We start from the raw sequence: 6,000 nt of genomic DNA on the forward strand, positions 1-6,000 counted from the left end.
TGAGACAGATATAGAATAAACAACTTCTCATTTGGAGTAATGCAGCCTCATTCTGCCTGGATCAACCGTCAAGGTTTCACCCACATCTACAAAGTTAGTCAAGGGTTTATTTAATTTGGATCAGGCTTTGGGAATTCAGTAAGAAGTTAGACAGACAATGTCCCCAATCCTCAAAGAATTTGCCTTTTAATGAGGAGATTCAAAATTAAAAATCAGAAAATATAATTTCAGGTAGGATGGGAACCACATTGAAAATAAAACATGGAGAGGTGAGGTATGTGATAGTGACTAAGGGTTGGAAGGAATAATATAGATTTGGGAAGGCCTGTGGAGATGGTGATTGAATTAAGACTCCAATGACAACCCTATGAAGATCTGTGTGGAGAGAATTCCAGGAAGTGGAAGAAGAAAATGCCCTAAGGGACAGGCTTGATATGTTTGAGGAGGAGAGATAAGTCACTGGAACATACTGAGCCTCCACATAGTGTAATGAGCTAAGTCAAACAGGGAGGTAAGAGCTGGATCCTGTACAGCATTGCAGGTATTGATAAAGCATTTGCCCTTTATTCTAAGTGTGATGGGAAGACAGACAGTGTTAGCAGGGAAGAATGAGTTGTCAGGAATCAGGAGTCTATTTTAGTAGAGGTGAGAAATGGAGGCTTGGATTACAAGAGTAGCTGTGGATATGAAAAGACGTAGTATGACCTGCTGATTGATAAACTGGATATGAGGGGGAAAGTGGGATCTATCATGATTCCTAAGGGTAGGTTTGGGCAACTGGGTGCATAATGGGCCATTTACTCTTTTGGGTTAAACAGGAAATAAGTAGGTTCTTGAGAAAAAACAAATCCCACAACGTTCTGTTTTGTCTATGTTAAGTTTGAGGCACTTCTAAGATAAACATTTGGAGATGTCACATACAAACTACCAAAGGTCTTTCTTAAATTTGTGTAGTTGGCTACACAAGTTTCGAGCTTAATGGAGATGGAACTGTGGCATCACCAGCTATGATGGCGCTTAACTCCGTGGTTATGAATGAGATCATTGATGGGAAGTATGTAGATTAAGAAGAGTAGAGGGGAGGAAGACAAACACCTTGGATATTTGAGCCTATAATCTGTGCTAATTTATTTTATTTTCGGGTCTGAATCATCCTGATAGTTATTTCAATTCTTCACCATACTTTGCATTTGTACCTCTGAAGGGTCACCTACTTTTTTTTTTTTTTAGGGTCACCTACTTTTTATTAATGAGGTATTTGGTTATAAAACTTGTTACTGTAAGCTATCGGTAATCAAATTCTAGAAATCAGTTGGTGGGTAACAGATGCACACATGACAAAGGGAAATGCCAAAACCCACTTCCCATGGTTGTTCCTCTTGATTGCACACATCTATTTTTAACACTCATGATTGTAAGGCGAAGTCCTTGTCACTTGAGAAAACTATGTTTCCCAACGGAGGCACCTGGACACAGAGAGTGGCGTGCTCTGTGTGCCAACATTTACTGCTGCTGATTTGGCAATAGAATTCAAACCACAGGAAATTTAAGAATGACCTTTGGTAGTTTGTGTGTGGGTGTGGGTGTGTATGTGTGTGTGTGTGTGTGTGTGGGGAGGGTTGGGGAGGTGGAAGTGGGTGGTGGTAAGTGGTTCCAGAAAATCTGCCCTATAGTTTTTAAGGATTTCCTAACGTGTCAAAATTTCTCAGAAAGCTTTGCTAATTAAGACTTTTGGACTAATTATCGGAAGTATTTACTCATCTATTTCGTAAGAGCTCAGGCTTAATAAACTCTCAGCTAAGTGGAGTTTATTCTTTTCTAACAAATGGTAGGTTTTGATCCAATAACTTGAGAGAGGAACCTTGAAGAGTCAAAGCATAACAGGAGCTGTTTCCATGATTGAAAAGCTAATTATCACTTAACAAACAGTTTGTACTAGCTACAAATAAATGGTTTATTTGGGGAGGTCAAAATCAGTTATTCCAGCTAAGTGGCACCACTTCAAGGCAGCCTGTTTTTAAACCAGAAGCCCTTGGTTTGAATCCAGACTCTAAAACTTACTGGTTTCTATTACTCTGGGAAAGTCATCAAATACTTTTGATTTTTAAGTTTCATCATCTGTAAAATGGGTATTATAGTTATAGCTTCCCCAGAGACCTATAAAGACTGAAATGTGCCATGTAAACCTTTCTAAAAAATATCTTTTAATTGATTTTTAGAGTGAGAGGAAGGGAGAGGAATAGAGAGATAGGAACATCAATGATGAGAAAGAAACATTATCTATTGGCTGCCTCCTGCATGCCCCCTAATGGGAATTGAACCTGCAACCCTGGCGTGTGCTCTGACTGGGAATTGAACCAGTGACCTTTTGGTTAATGGGTCAATGCTCAACTACTGAGCTACACCAGCCAGGTACATATAAACCTTTAGATGGTGGAGAAATCCTTACTATTTTTCCGATTTTGTTCAGGAAGACAGAAGAATTCCCCTCTCCAAGAATCTTTGGAGTATATGAATTCTCAGCCACAGGCCTGGGCTTTAGTTGTCACATCTCACTCTATGAGGCAGGATGTGGGTGAATGTAAATCTACATGACAGTGACTCAGTATGGTCCATTAAGAATGAAATGACCTTGGTTACATCAGATAAGGAAGAATGCAACAGTTTTTGGCTTGTCACACAAAACTGCATTCTCTTTCACACTTCACTATTCCGAGCTTCATATGACTCAGCACTCCACACCCTGTCTAGCCCCATTTACAGGAGGTTTTAATGCCCCTTTCTTCAAAGTTAGAGTCATTGGTGGTGGTGGTGGTGGTGGGGAGATGGAACAATACTCATTGACCTTAAGAATGCCTAAATGATGGACCCCAGCAATTAAAATTGAGGAATTTATACTTCAAATAGAACCACAAAAGTTCTCAAAGATATATGGGTAAGACATTGCAGCATTGATTGTAATACTAAAGAACTAAAAACAACCTAAGTCTTAGGGATTTTTAGCCTATATATGCTTATGTCATGATCATAGATCAATTTTTTTCTATATATAAGTCAAAATTAGTTAAAACTAAATTAGCCTAATGGAAGGTTTAGGTGCCATTAATGTTACCTTCAAGACAACAGAATGAGAACTTATATTAGAACATCCTGGTCTGAAGTTACAAAAACCAACTCAAGCTACACCTAAAGGAATATCTTTTAAAAAATATATGTTTTTATTGATTTTAGAGAGAGAGGAAGGGAAAGATAGAAACATCTATGTGAGAGTGAACATCGATGGGCCACTTCCTGCATGCTCCCTACTGGGGATCTAGCCCGACACTAGGGCATGTATCCAGACCAGGAATCAAACCAGTGACCTCTATGGTGCATGGGACAATGCTCAATCCACTGAGCAACACCGGCTGGACTAAAGAAATACCTTTTTATAAGAGAACCCATATAGAGGCCCAGTGCACGAAATTCATGCATGAATAAGGTCCCTAGCCACCTCCTCCCCTATCCTCCACGCCCTAGCCCAGCCCCTCTTGCTGGCCCCTGGTCCCCATCTGCTAGCAGTCCTGCTCCCACCGCCACCACTCCCACACGCTGATGGTGCCGGCCCTGCTTGCACTCGCTGATGGCCTGGAGTGATTGGGCCAGCACCAGCAGTGGGTGTGAGTGGGGGCTGCTGCCCCGATTGCCCCTCAGGAGCAGGGGGAAGTGGAGAAGCCCTCAGGAGCGATTGGGGCCAGCAGCCACCGCTCATACCTGCTAATGGCACCGAGTGATAAAGGCTGGTGCCGGCAGCAGGTGCAAGTAAGGCCAGTGCTGGCAGCGGGTGCGAGTAGCAGCTGCGTCAGCAGCAGGTGTGAGCACTGGGCAGGACTGTGGCACGCAGGAGCAAAGAATTTTTAGTAACCACCAGAGGTTTGCCCCAATGACAGCCACCAGCACCCTGTCTTGGTTTGGCGCTCCCCCCTCCCCACCTGCTCCACCATCCAGCAGCGGCCCATGCCCACCATGTTCTGCACTCTGCTGCCTGCTGCCGAGGCCTGCCATGTTCCACATGCACCCCCAGGTGGTCAGTGCATGTCATAGTGAGCGGTTGAGCAGCCTTAGCATATCATTAGCATATTATGCTTTGATTGGTTGTTCTGCCATTCAGTCTATTTGCATATTACCCTTTTATTATATAGGATATTGACTTATGGAAACCCATGGCAGGAAGCCCAGCTGAGACTCAGAAATGTCTAGAAGTGTAAAACCATTGTGTGCTTAGGCCATAGCCTCTCTCCATCTCTTGCCTCTGCTTCTCTCCACATTTCTATCTCATTTTAATCTTTGTATTCCTGCTTTTGCTGCTCCCCAGTCCTCATGTCAGAACCTGGAGGCCTATGGCTCTCAAACCCAAATATTACAAAGCCAGTCAAGTGGAGAGACTAACTCTATTTCCTTTGATCCTAGCTCCAAATGACCTAAGAGTCTCTGAGAAGCTCAGCTTGTGCTCAGTTTCCAGCTCTTGTCCAGCAAAGGACTACTGAGGGCCCATTCAGGTTGAGAATTAGGAATGTTACAGAGGGAAGATGCTCCAAAAAGCATCCCAAACAAGAGTGTGTAGTAGATAGTTTTGGCAAACTCCAGGCACTGGCTCTTTAGGTACAGATAATGTATTTTATTTGCCAAGTCACTAATTCATTTTTTGGGGGTCATGCCTGATTTATTTTGCTATGAAAGTTCACCTTGAAGAACTTGTAATAAAGTAACTGGTTATAAAAGAGAAAATTTTGAGGGCTATAAAGTATAATAGACCTTTGAACAACATGAGTTTGAACTGCACAGGTCCACTTATATGCAATTAAAAAATATATATATATATAGTCAGCCCTCCATATCCCCAAGGTTTTGCATTTGTGGTTTCAACCACCTGCGGATGGAAAATAGTATTTCAGATTCATGGTTGTGAAGCAGAGGGCTGATAGTATATATTGTTCTACACTACTTTATATAAGGACCTTGAGCTTCAGGGATTTTGGTATCTGTGGGGGTCCTGAGACCAATCCTCTGCAGATACTGAGGGAGCACTGTTGCTAAGTTTTGGGGGAATAACAAATATTTGGATTTTCAACTGATTGGGGGTCAGTACGCCTAATCCTGTTGTTCAAAGGTCAACTATATATTTGGTAGCTTAATTGTGCCAGTAGCTAATCAATTAATACAGATAGATTGGAGTCACTTGGTGACTGATGCAACTCAACCATCACATATTGGGCAGTGTTAAAATTATGAGAAACAAATTTGTTTCACCAGAAGATATTCCTTCTTTTCAGTCTTCAATCAACTGATATATCAGGAACTGACTAAAGCAGTGGTCGGCAAACTCATTAGTCAACAGAGCCAAATATCAATAGTACAGCGATTGAAATTTCTTTTGAGAGCCAAATTTTTTAAACTTAAACTTCTTCTAATGCCATTTCTTCAAAATAGACTCGCCCAGGCCATGGTATTTTATGGAAGAGCCACACTCAAGGGGCCAAACAGCCGCATGTGACTCGAGAGCCGCAGTTTGCCGATCACGGGACTAAAGTATTGTGTTGTTTTTTTTAAATATATATTTTTATTGATTTCAGAGAGGAAGGGAGAGGGAGAAAGAGATATAAACATCAATGATGAGAGACAATCATTGATCAGCTGCCTCCTGCATATCCCACAATAAGAATCTAACCCACACCCAGGCATGTGCCCTGACCGAGAATCGAACCATGACCTCCAGGTTCATAGGTTGATGCTCAACCACTGAGCCATACTGGCCTAGCAAGAATTGTTCAAATATATATTTTAAAATGTATTGGAAGTAAAATAAAAGACTATGAGTATTCTACATAGAAGTTGTATATTTGTATCCATCCACCCATCTATCCATCCATCCATCCATCCATCCATCTAATACAAAAACCCAAATAAAGGAATAGTCATTAAACTTGGATTTTCTGCATATCTATCTTTGAATTTCAAGAT

The sequence above is a fragment of the Eptesicus fuscus genome, chromosome 6 (assembly GCF_027574615.1).
Source record: "Eptesicus fuscus isolate TK198812 chromosome 6, DD_ASM_mEF_20220401, whole genome shotgun sequence".
In the NCBI taxonomy this organism is placed as follows: Eukaryota; Metazoa; Chordata; class Mammalia; order Chiroptera; family Vespertilionidae; genus Eptesicus; species Eptesicus fuscus.